At 45.3% G+C, this 20,680-nt stretch overlaps 1 long non-coding RNA gene across 1 annotated transcript; it reads right to left on the reverse strand.

Annotated features, from left to right (window-relative positions):
* Nucleotides 1–1,872: 1,872 nt before the first annotated feature.
* LOC308577164 lies at nucleotides 1,873–4,258 on the reverse strand. The gene is made up of 3 exons (XR_014003479.1): nucleotides 4,147–4,258; nucleotides 3,100–3,167; nucleotides 1,873–1,990 (listed from the first exon to the last, which is right to left on the reverse strand). It is a non-coding gene; the product is annotated as an uncharacterized lncRNA (long non-coding RNA).
* Between the last annotated feature and the right edge of the window lie 16,422 nt (nucleotides 4,259–20,680).

Below are 20,680 nucleotides of genomic sequence, written 5' to 3' on the forward strand. Positions count from 1 at the left end.
AATGTAGAGCAAAGTTAAATATTAGATATTCGCTTGCATGAAATCTCCATCGCACATCTGGATGGCAGCCTGGTCCTGACTTTGTTCTCCTTCTGAACTCTTCCTCTTGCAACGTCAGCTTTCTCCTACCTAACTACCCACGTAATCCATACATTAGTGGACGGCGGTGGTTCGTTTAAAGCTCTGTTGCAAAGTGTGCGCAACCAAAACATTTTTATCGCGGCAGTGAAAAGGAGAAAAATATTTCCTTACCAGAAACAAATTAATGAGCCTCTACAGTTGAGAAAATATCGTACGGCAGATCATTAGCGCCGCAATGAAAGACTTCCCGTTTCTCTTGCCCCAACTCCCAGCCTTGCCCACTCAAACGAAATAATCAAGCTTTACACATAATCAACAAGCAGGTATCTAAAATCAATTAATACACAACAGCTTACTTTGTAGTTCACCAGTAGCAGCTTGATTCCAGTTTGAGTTTTTTCCTTCTGAAGCAGCACTTGATTGCTCTGCTAAGTAGTGCTGTGCTTTCTGGAATACAGAACTTTGAAGAGTATTAACTGATATTGTCTTTGTATCTGTTTAATTACCATTGGTAAAATATCTTTGGAATTTTAGTTTGATGGGGGGTGGGGCTGAGTATTGAAGAAGAAGAAGAAGAAGAAGAAGAAGAAGAAGAAGAAGAAGAGGAGGAGGAGGAGGAGGAGGAGTTTGGATTTGATATCCTGCCTTTCACTCTCTTTAAGGAGTCTCAAAGCGGCTAACATTCTCCTTTCCCTTCCTCTCCCACAACAAACACTCTGTGAGGTTAGTGGGGCTGAGAGACTTCAGAGAAGTGTGACCGGCCCAAGGTCACCCAGCAGCTGCATGTGGAGGAGCGGAGACGCGAACCTGGTTCCCCAGATTACGAGACTACCGCTCTTAACCACTACACCACACTGGCTCTAACTGACATTAGTTCATCAAGGAAAAGGAGGGCAGTATCCAAAAAATCAACTTTATGTCCCTTAAGTCTCCTCTTCTTAAAGATTATTTTTGCTGTCCTGGTTCCTGCGCCCAACAGCTGCTGCGTTTGCAGACAGTAGCAAGTAAGATTCCTGCATAACACAGGGTGGAGCAGGCCAGACCATTGTTACTCAGCCAGCTGGCAATATCACTGAGCCTTCTTAGTCATTTGGAGAGCGGGATTGGAATCTGATCACAAGACAAGCTTTGATGCTCTCATGTTGGAAAAGAACTGGTGCAACAACTGGAAATTTGGTTATCGGGTCATGTGAAGTTAGGGCTGCCAACATTTTAACCAGTTGTGGCAGCTGTGTGTTTAACAGCGGCTTGATCTGTAGGAACGATGAGCACAGCTCTCCGCAAATTTCTCAATGAGCAGCCGCTAAATGATTGATTTCCATGCCGTGAAAAGTTTTGCCTGCCAAATTCTGAACATCAAGCCACGAGAATAGACAAGGCTTTTTTTCGTGGTTGGCTGACAACCGTGCATGGTTTATTCTATATGCCTGTATGTTTGTTTTAGGTATTTATACCCCCCCCCCACCTTTCAAATAAACTTCCCTAGGATGGATTTATAATAAAAACAGAAATACAACAATGACAGCAAAAATTATTTTAAAAATATATAGGCAGCAACAGTAGTAAAATCAGTAAGAGGATTCTAACAGTGTGATCTTAAGCATATCTACTCAGAAGGAACTCCTATTGAATTCAATGGTGTTTACTCCCAAGTAAGTAAGTGAGGGTTACACCCTTGAAGGTGTGACGACATGACCTATAACTCTGAAGTAAAAGCTTCTTTGGCTCTCCAGTATCATTAAGAGTAGAGATAAAGGAAATTGCAGCCTCATGGCAATTGTTGCCTCTCCAAATTGTCCCAGTCAGTATGGTCATCTGTCAGTTTGCATTTCTTGGTGCAGAAAGTATTGATCTGATGTGTAGAGATCTTTCCTATTCTAATTAATTCAAGAGGGTTCTGGAAGCTTCTCTGTGTGAAAGAAACAAGCAGAAGGTTCATGGTGTTTGGGTTATTCCTTCAGAGAAGCTGAGTACAACTGGTTTAAACTGGTTCTCTTATCTCTTTCTGTCAAGGTCATGCTGACTATGAAAGTAGGACCAGAAGGAGGCTGGGTTTCATTTTCTATCTCTTTTCCTTCTGGTGTGGTACATAGTATGCTTAGTGTTAAGGTTTGGTCTTATTATAAGTTATTGTAAGTTTAGGTTAAGTCTACTGCACCTGGATTTCTTATGGACAGTGCCAGTCCTGAATGTATTAGATTTGTGATTATTACACTCATTTGCCCTCAGTAGTAGTAAAGCTCTGTTCATAGCTGTCAACCGTCCCTTATTTGGTGTTAAAGTCCCTTATCCCAGCGCCGTGTCCCACTGCTGTCCCTTATTGATGATGTCCCTTAAATTCCCGGGTTTCAAAGGAAGCAGCTCCTCTCCCTCCCTCCCTGCCGGCCCGGGAGGAGGGAGGCTCCAACTGTGTTGCTTGGCTGCGTTGCTCACCCAATAAGGAGTCTAAGAACGACTGGGGGGTGGAGGTTGCATGCTTTCTGTCGATAAAATCGGCCACGTTGCCTGGGGACTCGTCTTTGCTCAGCGCTTCCCAGCGGAGAGGTGACTGTGGTTTTACTTGCTACATCCCCTTTGCCGGGTTGCTGCGCTGTGGGAACCACCGCTTGAGGCTTCCTTTGGCTGCTGGTTGACTAAAATCCCTTATTTTGGCTGCTGATCCCTTATTTTCGAGGCTGCTGGTCCCTTATTTTCAAATCTGTAAGTTGACAGCTATGGCTCTGTGGGATGAAATACAATTACCTCTGGTCTATTTTGGGGGGATCCTGCAACGTGTTTAAGTTTTTACTCTGCTACTATACATTGGAATCTACTCTGGATCAATGTTGAGTAGAATTTCAACGACATCAACAGCCAGGTGCGATGGGAACTGTAGTTCTGCAACATCTGGAGCGCTGCAGTTCCTCATCCTGGATTAAGGAATGGACAGGGCCATCCGCAATCACTCTCCCAACTCATCCCCCAAACCTCTGTATGTACTTTAACATCACACTGTACATTTTGCCCTCTATGACTTACAATTTTACCATTTCTGCCGCTGTCGGTATTTAAGCGTCAGAGCGCTGCAGGAACAGGGTCTTGCATCCCTAATTTAAAAAATAAAAACAGCAATAAAACCACAAACTGGTGCAGAACACTCAGCTAGGCTGCTAAGAGAGACATCTGGCCATTCACACATAACACCTGTGCAGAAAGGCCTGCTAATTTGCCAGCTTTAAGGTGCTGTTATCAAGATAGAAAGCCCTAAACAACTTCAGGGCACAGTTACCTGGAAGAACACCTTCCCCGTGCAGGCCTGTTAGATCACGCTGATTTTTGGAGGGTGCTTGCTGCCACAACCTGTGAAATTGCACCGGTGAAGAATTCTACGCAGTGGCACTTACCGGTATTTTGTGGTACATGCCCCCCATGTGCACAGTCATATAGCAGACAACAACAGGGGTCTTTTCCCATTGTTTATCAGAATTTTGTATTTTTGCCTAGTTATTGCCCAGTGAGTTTTACACCACTGTCTTGGTGATGTTTTATTGTCTTGGTAAGTTGTGCCACGATTATGTAAACCTGCTGTTGTAAGCCGCTGTGGGATGGTTTTAAAAACGAAAAGCAGTCTAGTTTAAAAACAAACAAAACAAGCAACAACAGCAGATGGGAGCGCAGCATAAAAGCACATCACTAGAGATAAAAACCCCACAGTTAAAATGCCTGGGAGAATTAAAAATTTCTTCCTTTGGTGTTGAAAAGACATCAGAGTCACAGTCCAGCAGCCTCCAAGCCTAGGAGCCATTTTCAAACCATGACTTTAGGAACAGGAGGAGGAGTTGGGAAGAGAGGAGTTCAGGGATATTTTTTTAAAAATATATATATAAGTTGTGTGTCTTTCCTCTTCGATTTGTATTGTTATTTTATGCACTGTGACTTGCTTTTATTTTTACTGATTATAGTTTAGAAATTACTTAGTTGTAATTGTTAAAAAACTTTGTTTATTATTTGCTGATATTTAACTTTATTGTGTACTATTAAATTCTAATGTACTATTGAATATTACCGTACTTTGATAGCTCTTACCGCCAGAAAGTTTTTCCTGATGTTCAGTCGAGAATCTCCTTTCTTGTAACTTGAATCCCCCTCCAAACCCCCTTATATTGACAATGGCAAAGAAATCGACATTGTGTTGTCTCTCCAAAAGTCTGAAAACAGGAAAATAGATAGGCATAATAGGGACAGAGGTTCCAAAGAAGATGACTAAACTATTTATGTACGTGACAGAATATTATTATACGTGCAGAAATGGAAAGAAGAGCAGGTTCCAATGGAGGCTTTCAAAAGTAAAAGACTATGCAGAAATGGCAAAGCTGACAGCGAAATTAAGACATCAAAATGATGAATTTTTCATAGAAGAATGGAGGCCTTTCCTGGATTATTTTTTAAAAAAATACTGCAGTGGTACCTCTGGTTGCAAATGGGATCCGTTCTGAAGCCCCGTTCGCAACATGAGCAGAACGCAACCGTGCCTGCGTGTGCGCGGGTTGCAATTCGCCGCTTCTGCGCATGCGCATGATGCCATTTTGAGTGTCTGCGCATGCACGAGTGGCAAAACCCAGAAGTAACCCTTTCCGGTACTTCTGGGTCGCCACGGGACCCAACCTGAAAATGCTCAACTTGAAGCAAACAAAACACGAGGTATGACTGTATACTATTACTATTGTAATAGAGAGAATTTGTGTAATAAATAAAGATATAATGCAGAAGAAAAGGTTTGAGTAAAACCACTGCGGAAATGGGGATGGGAAGTCAAATAATGAAACAATGTAACTATTTGTTATGAAGACTGTTGTGAAAATGTTTGTATCTCATATATATATATATATATATATATATATATATATATATATATATGCTTTCGTAGATTTTCACGGGTACAGGAATGCAGGTTTTGGTGTCTTCGGGTGTCTTCCCGTGTAAGAGTTGGGGTGTCTAGGCGACGTTTCGACGAGGTCTCACTCGTCATCTTCAGGCTGGTGCTTTCGGCTTCTTGTTACTGGAACAGAGCAGGATCTCAGTGTTTGAGTTCCTATAAATACTGTTGAGGGGGTGTGGTGTATAGCCTCCAACGTTCTGGGCAGAGAGGAAGTTCCCAGGTTAGTGTGCCTTTTCTTCTTTTGTTCATTAATTACTTGAGGGATATCTTGAGTGATTTCTTGAGTGATATTCTGAGTACCACTTAGGAGGGTCATTAGGTGTGGATTAGTTGCTAAAGCTTTTCGTGTCTTGACCTCTTGAGCTTGTGAAGAGTTTTTCTGAGAAGATGGCTGTACTGCAAATAGTTGTGCTTTGGCTTGGCTTCGTGTATAGGGGCGAGCTGTGGTTTTGTGCCCTGTGCCAGCCAGATCTGTGTAGGGATTGCAGGGGGGTGCAGCATCCGGAGGTGCCACTATGGTTTGGCTACTGGATGGTGTCTGTAATTTATCTGTGGAGAGGGTCTGGGTTTGGGTCTGGTGTGGTTGATTGGAGATGGCGTTCTGTGTGCCTCTGGTTCTGGTGTCGGTTTTTGTGGGGAGGGCTAATTTCCAGATGTCTGGCAGGCGGGACGTGTCGTCACGCTTGTTCATGTTGTGAGGGTGTTTCTCTATCTCGATGGCTTCCATGATTATTCTCTTGTGGTGATGTTCCATGTTAAAGAGCAATTTGGAATCTGCAAAATTAATTTCGTGTCCTGTTTCTTTCATGTGTTGGTAAAGAGAGGAAGTTTTTTCTTCTTTTTTGACGGCATTCTTGTGTTCTGCGATACGTGCATTTATTCGTCTGTTTGTTTGTCCAATGTACGTGGCTGGGCAGACTTTGCAGGGTATTTCATAGACCCCTTGGTTTTCTAGCTGGATTTTATCTTTGGGGTTTCTGAGGATATTGGCTATTTTTTGGTTGGTGCAAAAGGCTGTTTTGATATTGTGTTTATGGAGGATTTTGCTAATTTTATCTGTAGTGCCCTTGATATAAGGAAGGAGGGCCATGCCATTGTTTTCTTCTGTGTCTTGGTTTTTGGGGGGTGTTTCTTTTTGGATTAGCTTCGTAACCCTGTTTTGCTGGTATCCGTTGGCGATTAACACATTTGAGAGATGCCCCAAACTCTACGGTCTCCCCAAGATACACAAAGAAGGAACACCACTCAGACCAATAGTCAGCTCCATAGGCTCACCTCTACAAAATCTCGCTAAATTTCTCGCTAAGCAACTTCAGCCCTATGCAGAATCTATCGCTTCACACGTTACAAACTCCTTCCAGTTCATAGAAACAATAAAGAAGCAAAACCTACATCCCGATGACCTACTTGTGAGCTTCGATGTTGTATCTCTCTTCACACAAGTGCCCATTAATGAAGCCTTGACAGCCATTCAAAACAAATACAATCCCCCCGAATACATCCTGGACCTGACCAACCACTGCCTAACCAACACGTACTTCATCCACAATGGACAAAGATACAAACAGATAGAAGGAGCACCTATGGGATCACCCCTCTCTCCGGTCATCGCAAATCTGTACATGGAACACTTTGAAACCAATGCTTTAGACAAGTCAGAACACAAACCCAAACTTTGGCTCAGATATGTTGACGACACCTTTGTAATTTGGCCACACGGGAAGGAAAAACTAGATAGCTTCCTCACACATCTCAACAGCCTACACCCCAAAATACAATTCACTATGGAAATAGAAGCCAACAACCAACTTCCCTTCCTTGACGTCCTAATCTACAAAAAACCTGATGGCTCCCTAGGACACACTATCTACCGGAAAAAAACACACACCAACCGCTACTTACATGCACAATCACACCACCACCCTGCACAAATAAACTCCGTAGCCAAGACTCTCATCTCCAGAACCAAACGCCTGGCTGACAAAGACCACTTGACAACTGAGTTACAGAATCTCTCAAATGTGTTAATCGCCAACGGATACCAGCAAAACAGGGTTACGAAGCTAATCCAAAAAGAAACACCCCCCAAAAACCAAGACACAGAAGAAAACAATGGCATGGCCCTCCTTCCTTATATCAAGGGCACTACAGATAAAATTAGCAAAATCCTCCATAAACACAATATCAAAACAGCCTTTTGCACCAACCAAAAAATAGCCAATATCCTCAGAAACCCCAAAGATAAAATCCAGCTAGAAAACCAAGGGGTCTATGAAATACCCTGCAAAGTCTGCCCAGCCACGTACATTGGACAAACAAACAGACGAATAAATGCACGTATCGCAGAACACAAGAATGCCGTCAAAAAAGAAGAAAAAACTTCCTCTCTTTACCAACACATGAAAGAAACAGGACACGAAATTAATTTTGCAGATTCCAAATTGCTCTTTAACATGGAACATCACCACAAGAGAATAATCATGGAAGCCATCGAGATAGAGAAACACCCTCACAACATGAACAAGCGTGACGACACGTCCCGCCTGCCAGACATCTGGAAATTAGCCCTCCCCACAAAAACCGACACCAGAACCAGAGGCACACAGAACGCCATCTCCAATCAACCACACCAGACCCAAACCCAGACCCTCTCCACAGATAAATTACAGACACCATCCAGTAGCCAAACCATAGTGGCACCTCCGGATGCTGCACCCCCCTGCAATCCCTACACAGATCTGGCTGGCACAGGGCACAAAACCACAGCTCGCCCCTATACACGAAGCCAAGCCAAAGCACAACTATTTGCAGTACAGCCATCTTCTCAGAAAAACTCTTCACAAGCTCAAGAGGTCAAGACACGAAAAGCTTTAGCAACTAATCCACACCTAATGACCCTCCTAAGTGGTACTCAGAATATCACTCAAGAAATCACTCAAGATATCCCTCAAGTAATTAATGAACAAAAGAAGAAAAGGCACACTAACCTGGGAACTTCCTCTCTGCCCAGAACGTTGGAGGCTATACACCACACCCCCTCAACAGTATTTATAGGAACTCAAACACTGAGATCCTGCTCTGTTCCAGTAACAAGAAGCCGAAAGCACCAGCCTGAAGATGACGAGTGAGACCTCGTCGAAACGTCGCCTAGACACCCCAACTCTTACACGGGAAGACACCCGAAGACACCAAAACCTGCATATATATATATATATATATATATATATATATATATATATATATATATATATATATTGCAAAACACACACACACAAAATGAAGAGGGATAGTCAACGCAGAGCACTCCAGACCTTGTCGGATTCTTGACAGCTCCAGCCAGCAAAACCAGTGGTCAGGGATGATGGAGACCAGAATCATTAGTGGGATGCCAGATCTGCAAAAAAAAATAGCACATTTATAAAGTAATATGTCTTTGTGGACTATAATAACTTTTATGGACCATCATAATTTTGTTAGCTTTAAAACCATGGGAGAAGTTAGGCAACTTTTGACCTCTAGATGCAACGCTCTTCCCTAATGACATTCTGTGTACGTTAATAAACTGAACAGAGTGAAAGATTACCAGTACAGTGGTATCTCTGGTTAAGAACTTAATTCGTTCCGGAGGTCCGTTCTTAACCTGAAACTGTTCTTAACCTGAAGTACCACTTTAGCTAATGGGGCCTCCCACTGCCGCCGCGCCACCGGAGCACGATTTCTGTTCTCATCCTGAAGCAAAGTTCTTAACCTGAAGCACTATTTCTGGGTTAGTGGAGTCCGTAACCTGAAGTGTCTGTAACCTGAAGCATCTATAACCTGAGGTTCCACTGTGTAAAAACAAACACATAATAAAACCAAGAGCAATTCAAGAACAACCCCCCAAATGTATTGCATCACACACAATTTAGTGGGTACTTCATTAAGAGACTCTGGAGGGAAAGCCTCCATGGCAGAAAAATGTGTTTTTTTCCCTCCCATCAATGGAAAGAAAAAGGGATTTCGGTTGTACATAATACAGGAAATGCGGCCACTCATGAACATGCTAAAATGCTTGTTGTCAGTTCTGTGCTACTTCAAACTGCAGGTCAGTGTACCACTGTATGTGTCATGGGGGTGTGGAAATAGTTTTTACAATCCTAGCAGCGCTTAGTTTATCTTTTGGTGGCTATTTTGTTAATGTTGTTTTCTAGATGATGGCGATGATGATAATATGATTTATACGCCACCCTTTATCAAGCTGCTGTATTAATTTGTGAATCACGTGGTATGCTTTTTGCTTTGTGATGCTTAGCTTATTTTTTTAGTTGTTGCTTTGTTAACAGTGTGTTATAAGGTCGCAATTTTTTCGCTGATGGTTTAATTATTCTGTATGTTTCATGCTTTATTTCTGATGTTCTATTATACAGTATTGCATCCTGTTATTGTTATTTATTGTTTGTAAGCCGTTTGGGGATTTATTTAAATGAAAAGCGGCAAAGAAATATATCAAATCAAATATTTGATTATCCTATATGATTTCTTCTGTATCTGTGATGTTCATTATGTTCCACAGCAACAACTATAATAATTTATTTTGTATACCCTGCCAAACTGACTGGGTTGCCCCAGTCACTCTGGGCACCCGCCATCAAAAATAAATCAAGCATTAAAAACTTCCTGAAACAGGGCTGCCTTCATATGCCTACGAATATGTGTATTTTATTTTATTTTTACATCTGCCAGGAGGGCATTACACAGGGCGGGTGCAACTACGGAAAATCGAATCAAATATTTAATTATTCGTGCTGCATTTGTGATGTTCTGATTATGTTCCACCACTTTACTGTCGTTTATTATTTGTAAGCCGCTTGGGGATTCATTTGAATGAAAACATTGACAGGGCCAGTCCCGCGCATTCCTTCCTTCCTTCACTTTTTTTGCACCATGTGGCAACCTAGCCCTGCTGTTTTGGGGGTCATTCAGCTGCCTGCCCCCCTCCCCGCCCTACTCCGTTTGCTTCCGCTGTTGCAACGTGTTAGCTGGCAGCCCCCGGTCTTGCAACAAATCTCTCCAAGGCAGCGACACGGTTTTTCCCAGCGTGCGCAAGGAAGCATTGCAGGACATCCCCGCTCCGCTCAGCGCCTCCCAAGTCCCTGCAGAGGGCGCTGCTGCTGCGCCGGGGACACTTCGGCGCAAGAGGGCAGCAAGGGGGAGAACAAAGGGGTCGTCGCCTGTTGCAACCCAGCTGAGCTGCAGCTGCCGCCGCCAGGAAGGGAGCAAAAACGAGCCCAGGGACTCCCGGAGGAGCGCTTTCCGCCGCAGCCAAACCGGTTTGCTAAAGCAAAAAAGCAGCCGGGGGTGTGTTTGGGGGTTGCTCTCGATTGCATTGCATATTTACATACTTGCTTTTTTAAAAAATAAATAAATAAATAAACTAAGAATGCAAGTAGGGGAGTCGTTTGCATTTGCAGCCGAAGCGCGCGCGCGCGCGCTCCGGATCTGGTGGAGGAGAGGCGGTCGGCAGGAGCCACCTGCTGGCAAGAGGGAGATGGGAGTTGCTCGCGGGGGAGGCGGGACACTCCTCCTCCCCCGCGGGGAAAGGGGAAGACCCCCCCCCAGCACCACGTGGCGCCGGCGGAGGAGGCGCCCCGAGCGCGCGCCCCGGGCTGCAAAAGCTGGAGCGAGTTGCATGGCGATCGTGGCATCGCTGCTGTGCGCACGTCCCGTCCCCCCCACGGGTGAAAAGGGTTAGTTCGTAGAATCGCAGAAGTTGGAAGGAACCCCCCCACCCAAGGTTCTAGCCCCCACCCCCCTTTTGCAATGCGGGAATTTGGTGACAGGTGGCCATCGGCACCTCCTCTGCTTGGAAACCTCCAAGGAAGGAGAGGGGTCCCCTCTTGGAAGAAGTCTGTTTATGGGCATAGACTGGATTTATGTTGCGCGGGGGGGGGGGGCGTGGGAGGCAGGACACCCACCTGTCATTCTCCGTAGCGGATTCTGAATGAAATGTCTCAACCGTTATTTTAAAATTCTTTCTTTGGACCCCAAGTGCTCAGGAGAAACTGTCGGAATCTTTCTGCAGTTTCTACTTTTAGTTAAGTATTTTCATTCATTCACTTGATTTTTTTTGGGGGGGGGGGCAGCTGCACACACATAACACCCCCGCTACACCCATGAAGTCTGTTTTACTGTGGAACTGCTCCCACTGTCAGAAAGTTCTTCTTGAGGTTGAGTCCGTTTCCCCTTTCTCGTCGCTTGAATGCATTGGATCAGGTCCTACTTTCTGGAGCGGGAGGAGATAAGTTTGCTCCATCCCCCATGTGGCAGCCATTTAGGTCTTTGCCTGACTAGGGGTTTCTTTAAAAAAAAAATGCAAATCCTGGAGAATTTGCTTGCAGTTGCAAAAGAGCATGTCTGGGGTCCAGTGCCCTCCTTCGCTAAGGGTTAATACGACAGACAAACGTTCTGTTCCTACTATTTTTCCCAAGTCACCGCCCTACAAAATAAATATTGTAGCAGTCTTATTTAAGGAGAGTCTCCTAATTTCAGACACTCCACTGCCTTTTCTGCATCTTCAAAGGGGCGTCTGGGCCATTGCATCAGTCTGCCAAGGGATACAAACAATCTGCAGTTCCTGCTTTGCTCTGCACGCTTTACTTAGGAGTAACTCTCTGTCGTCTTTGTCCATGGAGTTTTCTTGGCAGGGATATTGGAGTGGCTTGCCGGTTCCTGCTCCAGGTGGATCATGTTTGGTCAAAACTCTCCACTATGACCTGTCCATCTTGGGTGCCCTGCTCGGCATAGTTCATAGCTTCTCTTGAGTTATTCAAGCCCCTTCGCCACGGCAAGGATGTTGGGAAAGATGGGAGGGCACAAGGAGAAGGGGACGACAGAGGACGAGATGGTTGGACAGTGTTCTCAAAGCTACCAGCATGAGTTTGACCAGACTGCAGGAGGCAGTGGAAGACAGAAGTGCCTGGTGTTCTCTGGTCCATTGGGTCACGAAGAGTGGGACACAACTAAACAACAACTCCCTGTCTCTTTAAAAGAGAGATAACTTCGTATTCAGGGCGCAAGGGTTGCTGGCCGGGCAACTTGGAAGCTTAACTTTATAGAAGCCTGGAGTGTTTTCAAAGTAGATTAGATACAGATGGATCTGATTTAGGAAAGGAATGGGTGGGCCTGGAAGAGATGGAATAAAAGGGTAAATGAAGGAACAGATTGAGAGGGAGTGACAGTTGACGCAGAAATGATGAGTTTCAAGTTTCAGGACTGATTTTGCAGCAGGGAAGCTAGAGATTATTAACCATGACTAAAGAGTTTTGAAAGAGAGGCATATTTCTGTTTTTGTTTTTTGTTTTGTTTTTTTTTAAGTATGCATTGTCTTTCTGACCAATGATATTTTCATAGAACTGTAGAGTTGGAAGGGACCCTGAGGATCATCTAGTCCAACCCCCCTGCAATTCAGGAATCGAACCTGCAACCTTGGCATTATCAGCACCACACTCTAACCAGCTGAGTTTTGATTTTAAAAGATTGGGGGAATGTAAGCAAATGAATCTGAAGGTGGCAAAGAATTGGCAGTGAGTGGCAGAAAATGCTTATAAGCACTTGGGGAAAGAGCTTCCGATTACTAAGTACAGTGGTACCTCGGGTTACAGATGCTTCAGGTTACAGACTCCACTAACCCAGAAATACTACCTCGGATTAAGAACTTTGTTTCAGGAGGAGAACAGAAATTGGGCTCCGGCGGCGCAGCAGCAGCAGGAGGCCCTATTAGCTAAAGTGGTGCTTCAGGTTAAGAACAGTTTCAGGTTAAGAACGGACCTCCGGAACGAATTAAGTTCTTAACCCGAGGTACCACTGTACCTGGTTCCATTGTCAGGATTAAAGTTAAGGGACCACCACACACGACAAGACCTGCCAAGAAAAACAAGGAATTTATTTATGTATGCTACAAAAGCGGCAAGAGTCTTGTTAGCACAAGGATGGAAAAACGAGGGAACCCCGACAGAACAGTGGCAAGAAAAACTGATGAGCTATGCAGAATTGGCCAGATTGACACATAAACTACGTGAGAAGGACAATCATGACTTCAAAGATTATTGGGAACTTTTTACAAATTATTATTTTTAAAACAAACTGACTTGGACTCCTTGGCAGGTTTTGAATAAACATCCACAAATTTATTAATAGAATATATGACAGATAAGGTAATGATATGTACCATTTTTAATATGCAGAGAATAACAAGCGTAAACAAACCGGAGAAGGGAGCTGAGGGAAGTCAAGGGAGAGGGAGAGGTAATTGACTATTTGGATTGATTTGTTGAAATTGTTTAATAAAAATATTTTTTTAAAAAAGAGAGAGAGAGCCCACCATACACACACAAAAATCTCTTCTCCAGATCTTGCTCAACTCTCCACTGCCCACTGCTGACTTTCGTGTATACCGTATTTTTCGCTCTATAAGACGCACCAGACCACAAGATGCACCTAGTTTTTGGAGGAGGAAAACAAGAAAAAAAAGATTCTGAATCTCAGAAGCCAGAGAAGCAAGAGGGATCGCTGCTCAGTGAAAGCAGCAATCCCTCATGCTGTTCTGGCTTCTGGGATAGCTGCGCAGCCTGCATTCGCTCCATAAGACGCACACACATTTCCCTTACTTTTTAGGAGGGAAAAAGTGAGCCTTATAGAGCAAAAAATACGGTAACTTGCATCTGAGCCAGTTGAGGTTGCAAAGCCATTTTATGCTCTGGATGTGGACCTCAACCCAATGCACTTTAGATGGCAACATGTGTTAACTCACTCACACTCCAAAATAGAAAGGGCTGTAGCTCATTTGCACAGCATGTGTTTGCATGCAGAAGGTGCCAGGGTCAACTCCCAGCTTCTCCAGGTAGAGCTGTGAGATATTCTTGGTCTGAAATCCTGGGCAGCTGCTACCAGTCAATGTACGCATGGTGTTCGCCAGAAGGTGTTAGGACTCTGCTTGGCCAGCAGTCATGGACAATGGGAGTTGTAGTCCACCAACATCTGGAGGGTACAACATTTGGCTACCCTTGGTATACCCCAGGGTTTCCCAAACTTGGGTCTCCAGCTGTTTTTGGACTACAATTCCCATCATCCCTGGCCACCTGGTCCTGCTAGATAGGGAGGATGGGAGTTGTAGCCCAAAACCAGGTCTGATACTGATGCTCATTCTTGCCCACGAACCAGGACATTTGTTTGCTTGCTTCCTTAAACCCTAAATCCAGCAGCAGCCTAAGCAAATGACATTAGGGAGCGTATAAATTCGACACGCAGCTTGGTTTTTCGGGAAGCGCATTCAAGCCTGGGAGAATTCGCTCAAAAAAATCCCTGCCACCCAAATTCTTCTGCCGCTCCAAAAGGCTTCCCAGCGAGATAATCGAGTGCAGGAACGAGCCAGGAGCCACTCCAGCAGGCAAGGCCATCCCTCCAGCTGGATCCTCAGCATGCCCATATGGGCTTATAAATACATGCTGGAAAAAAGCTCTAAACAGTTTGCTTATGAGACTAAACACAAGAGCTCAAAGGCAGCCTGGCGAATGGGGAAATGAAAGGCCTTAAGACTTGCATTTGTACACAATAATGGGCTGTCAAGGAATTCTCAGGCTGCCCCCTATCCCCACCCGCCCTCACCTTTTAGAGCCAGGCTTGCTGACAAGTGGCAGAGCCCAGCTCTGGGAATTGCCAGGCCCTCGCAGTTATCGGCGAGGGGGTGGGTGCAGCAGATTAGCACCAGGCTCAGCGCCTCGGAGGCGTGACTTGGGGTGGGAGCCAGTGGTGGTGGTGGTTGTGTGGGGAACGCTCAGGTTTCCTTCTCTGGCCTCCAACCCAAGAGGCTCGAGTCTTGCCAAAGGGATTTGGGTGCCCAGTCCTCGTTTGTGTCGGAACGGCTAAGAAAAAGATTCCAAATCAGTCTGGCAGCTCCAGAACACTCACCCCCTCCCAAGCAGCCATTGTTTCTGTCTGGGCACGGTGGGGCTTACATAAGAGGCTGGTCTCCGCTCAGCTGAAAAACTGAATAGTGTGCGCACTCATCTCCTTTTCGGTGCCAGCGCCACTTCCTCCCTACCTGGCAGGGAACGCAGGTGGAATTAACCATCGTGGCAAACCTCAAATCTGTTTAAACAGGGCAAGGTTGTTGTTGTCGTTATTAAATTATTGGATTTGCATACCACCCTATACCCGTAAGGTCACGGGGCAGCCCACAACACAAAGTTGCAACAGGAAAAGCACGAAATACATAACAAAAATAAGTAAAAGAAATAACAATAGTAATGTATGCATAGTAATAAAAAATACACTACCCAACAAAAGACTCTAAACAACACTCCAACCCGTCGTTGTTGTTGCTGCTGCTGTTGTTGGTACACTGCCCTATACAGTGGTACCTCGGGTTAAGTACTTAATTCGTTCCTGAGGTCCATACTTAACCTGAAACTGTTCTTAACCTGAAGCACCACTTTAGCTAATGGGGGCCTCCTGTTGCTGCCGCGCAGCCGGAGCATGATTTCTGTTCTCATCCTGAAGCAAAGTTCTTAACCTGAAGCACTATTTCTGGGTTAGCGGAGTCTGTAACCTGAAGCGTATGTAACCTGAGGTACCACTGTACATGCAAGTCTCAGGGTGGTTACAACATAAAATCACAATATAAAAACACAAAATACATAAGAAAAATAAATAAAACAGCCCAAGAACACCCCCCCAACAAATTTTTAAAGGGCATTGGATGTCAAAATAAAATCCAAAAATCCAAATTGATATACAACATTTAAAAACAATTTAAAGCAGCCCCACTCCCCCAATAAAACAGCACCCACCCAAGTTTAAACCCCATCCCTGTTGAAGCAATTTTAGCACAAGGGGGCTGTTCCATGCCCTCGTAGGCTACCCATGCCCAAAGAGGCTACCCAGTGTCTCTGGGACCCACTATTGGTCTCATCCACTCAATCTTCCGGAGACTGTCTTTGCATGCAGGGGAAGTCCCTAACTCACTGAGGGTTTGAGACCCATCAGCTACCTTCACTTTGTTTAGCGGCAAGCCAGGTTTTATGGAAAGCGAAACTAAACGCTGCTGAAGACTTCCTCTCTGCTGCAGGGGAGCAGGAGAGTGTGTGAGCCCAAGGCTTGCATCAGCTACTCTCTGCTGATGCCAGGATCTCTCAGGCAGGCCTGAGGCTTATGGCATCTCCTGCCTGCTCATCCACTTAGTGCTAAGCCACGGGATACATGAGGTGAGGCAGAGGGAGGAAAGGTTATCCAGTTGAACAACGGGTAGCGTTTCTAGTCATGCAGCAGCTGTACAAGTGTTCAAACAAAAGGGTCAGTTTCACGTTATGTACATATATGTAAGTCATTAGATGTTTCCCTTTGTTGTGCACAGTGTTTCTAAGACCTGGTGCATTCATTTCTGAAATATACTCGGAGTCGAGAGTGGATTTCATGCTCTTTATTCAGCTCATAGTGGTGATGAGGAATGAAAGTTTCCCCAAAGTATCTGCTTTATATACATTGTTTACACAATGGACTGCACGTGATTGGCTAATTCCAGAATTCTCCTGTAGGCCAATCAGGTTGTGGATTCACTTCCATCTGGAGCTGGATTGGGTGGCTCCTGCAGACCAATCATACTGCTGCCTTGTTCTAGGACTAATCAGACTGCTGCATTTTGGATCCTATTGTTCTAGGACCAGTCAGATCCTATTCAACTCAGTACATAACAGTTTCATTTAGTTTTGATATATCTCTGCTTTAGCTACAACTCTTCTTAAACTACGGGCATTTTCACAAGCGGCATCAAAATCCAGATTTGACGTTTTCCCATTCTTTGGACTCCCAGGGAAACTCAACAAACGTGCTGCACCTGGAACAGGGTGTGGAGATCGCAGGTGAACAGGACACAGCTATGGGCAGCCAGAGGAAGGGCCATCCATCTTGGACCTGCCCATAGAAAGCTGAGCGAGAAACTAGGGTGCCATTTCCTAGAATTCTTCTCATTGTGAGACTTTCTTGGGTGAGCTGAGAGTAAATCCAGGCCTGTCCCTGGAAAATAGGGACACTTTGCAGAGTCTGTCCTCAGGGAAGGGTCTGGGCCTCCATGTCAATGAAAAGAGTGAGGCTGGCTGATCTTTTGGACTGCACAATCCCATCTTTGAACATGGCTCTTTTCTGCTTTCTGTATCCTGTTAACGTTCAGCAGGAAAACTATAAAAAGCATCTTCCACGTCGCTCGCTGAAAACACCTTCAGAGCGGTGGAATGCTGGCGGGTGGTCTAAAAAGAGCAAGGGATCATTAGGAGGGCAGAACATGTGAGCTTCAGTTCCCAAGTTATGGCTGCGCCATCGCCAGATAGAACTGAAGAAGGCAGCTGTAAAATATACTGCTACTAGGAGCGAAGCCACACAGCCTGAAACAGCTCAAGTACAAAAACACAGCAACTCGGCTGCTCCGTGTGACAGGCCGGCATGAACGTAACCCTTCAGAATTCTTCTCTTTTCCTCTCAGCTCAGAACACAAGAGCGCAAGCTCAAAGGTTCTGCCCTGACGTTCAAAGCTCTCCATGAGATTGGCTCTACCAATCAAAGCAGCTACTTCTCACTCCCAGGAACATGGTCTCTCGTACCAGCTGCGATTCACTGGAGGGGGAAAAATGCAATAGCCTCCAAGCAGGAACGCACTGCAAGGGCGAGGGGGCAACGCTGTCGAAAACAGCCAGGCTTTAAGTCGAACGCAAGGCCTTTTCAGACAAGAAATGAATGGCTTGAGCAGCCTTCCTCAGTCCGGTTGTTTTCTCTCGGAGGGTTTAGCACATCACACTCATGGCAAAGCTGCCCCACAAACGTTTTTAAAAGGTAAGTGACGGGGGGACCCTGACCCCAATTTCAAATGCCGCCTGCAAGCAGTTTGCTCATTTCTCTGGTGAGAGAGCTACCCCACCCCTGGGCAACGGCGGAGGAAGCTGCTTGGGCGCCTGGGGCAGCATGCCCAGGGGCGTGGCAAGCCGCCCATAGGGGCAGGACACACCACAGCGCCTCTGGAGTTGCCTGCCTCTTCCCACTCAGCCGCCCTATAGCTGGGGGAGGAGGCAGGAGGCAGACCTTTTGGGCAGCACGGAGCCTGCCTATGCCCAAGCCACTGCATCTCTCCCAGGCCCCGCGGTGAGTGTCGCCCGCCATTTTGTCACCCCCTTCAGTGGTGACACCCGGGGCGGACCACACCCACCGCACCCCCCTTCCTCCATCCCTGCCCCTGGGCAGGGAGACAGAAAATAAATAAATATAATACATTTTTATTTATACCCCGCCCTTCCCGGTTCTGAAAACCGGGCTCAGGGCGGCTAACAACAAATTTAAAACACGTAATTGATGCAATAAAAAAACAGCATGAAATACAGTATAAAACGTGAATCACAATAAATTCAGAATTCAAAAATCAATTTAGGGGGGAAATCCATCCAACAAACATTGGATGATCGCCAGGGCTAGCTGGCTAAATTAGTCCTATTTGGGCCAGCGAGGAGACCAGGGGAGAATTAGCTGTGGGATCCCAGAGCGGGAGGGGGGGGGGAGGGAAGGAAGGAAGGGGAATAAAAGATCAGGCTAAGTTCAAATTGAAAGCCAGGCAGAATAGCTGTGTCTTACAGGCCCTGCGGAAGGAAGGGACAGACCACCTAACATGGGCTTACTATATAAAATGTCTCAAAGAGGCTTACAGTGATGAAAGCAGGACATAATGCAAACATTTAAAATACATCAAAAACATTGACTTACGAGCATCCATCCTACAGCAGCAGTCAAAATTTGCCAGGTGCATTTTGCACTTGGCCACTTGCGACCAAGTGAAGATGTCCAGCTGCCAGGATGCCCCTGACATCTCCACCATCTGGAGGTCCACGCCTGGGGATCCTTGGATCTTGACTTGTTTTCGCACACCAGCAACGTATCCTGTAGCATTTTGTCCTTTACATTTTGTCTGCACAACCAGAACCAATGTCAGGAACCAAAAAGTATTGAAAAATACGACTTTTGAGCCGTCTGGCCCCCAAATGGCAACCAGGCCTTCCGTTTTGGCGGCTGTAACCCTGGTTTAAGGAGCCATTTGGCACCTAGCTTATATACCTGAGTTTCTGACACTGTCCTGCAGTAGCATAGAAAGGACAGATCCTGCTAAAAGATGAAGCCCAATACAGGCTATGGTGTCAGAGCATATAGCCCCAGCTAGGAGCCAAACATCTTTGCTGAAGGGCACTGCTGGCATTTGATGGCATACACCATGTTAGAAGATGAGCAATTAAATAGCCCTGAGATGGTACCTTTGATGTTGTTGGGACCAGTGGTGGTGTTGTCTGGGTGTATATGGCAGCAAAGTTGGCATCTGGGTTTATTGCAGGCTCTGGTACCAGTGTCCATGTTAAGTCTGGTTGTTGTATTATTGTGGGTGAGGAGTTAAGATTGGGTGGCTGTCTGTAGGCGATGAAAGGTCTTCCTCCCAGAGCTTGAGAAAGAGAACTGTCATTGTCTAGGAGAGGTTGTAAATGTCTGATGATGCGTTGAACTGCTTTAACTTGGGAGCTATATGTGATTACTAGTGGGGTTCTGTTATTTTCTCTTTTGGGTCTGTCTTGCAGCAAGTTCTCACTGGGTATCAGTCTGGCTTTGTTGATCTATTGTTTAACTTCATCAGGTGGATATTTTAGTTCCAAAAAGGTTTGCTGTAGATCTCTTAGGTGAGAATCCCTTTCTGTAGAGTTGGAACAGATGCTGCTGTAACATAGAGCCTGGCCATATACAATTGATTTGGGATGGTAGCTGGAAGCATGTAGCTACGTTTGCCGGTCAGTTGGTTTTCAGTATAAGGTGGTGTCAATGTGCCCATCCTGTATTTTTATAGTGGTGTCCAGAAAATGTATTTCTTGCATAGATTGGTTCATTGTTAGGTTGATGGCGGGGTGAAAGTCATTGAATGTCTGGTCGAAGGTGTCTAGGGTCTGCTGACCATGTGTCCAGATAATAAGAATATTGTCAATGTATTGCAGGTACAAGAGAGGTTTGAGTGGATAGGAGTTTAGGAAGCGTTGTTCCAAATCTGCCATGAAGATGTTGGCATACTGTGGGGCCATGCGGGTGTCCATAGCTGTGCCACTGATGTGGAGGAACAGGTCATCTCCAAATTGGAAGTCGTTGTGAGTGAGGACAAAATGGCAGAGTTTGGTAGCAAAGTCCACTGTGATTTTATCTGAAATGATGTTCCTTATAGCTTGTAAACCATCATTGTATGGGATGTTAGTGTACAAGGATTCCACATCCATAGTGGCTAGTATAGTATTGTTGGGTAGAATGTTCAAAGATTGTATTTTTCTTCAGAATTCTCAATGGAGGTCTTGCAGACTCCAGGTAACATGAAATTTACTGTTTTGGAATACGACACATATTCTGACATTAAAGGGGAAGTCAAGTGCACCTGGAGTCTGTTTGACCTCTGTTATTAGACTACTCCTACAATGCTTTTGACTAGGAGAGGGCTACAGTGGTGCCTCGCAAGACGAAATTAATTCGTTCCGCAAGTTTTGCCGTCTAGCGAATTTTTCGTCTTGCGAAGCACGGTTTTAACGGTTTAACAAAGTCGCAAGACGTTTTCGTCTTGCGAAGCAAGCCCATAGGGAAATTCGTCTTGCG

This window comes from Podarcis bocagei (assembly GCF_964188305.1).
Source record: "Podarcis bocagei genome assembly, chromosome: 17".
In the NCBI taxonomy this organism is placed as follows: Eukaryota; Metazoa; Chordata; class Lepidosauria; order Squamata; family Lacertidae; genus Podarcis; species Podarcis bocagei.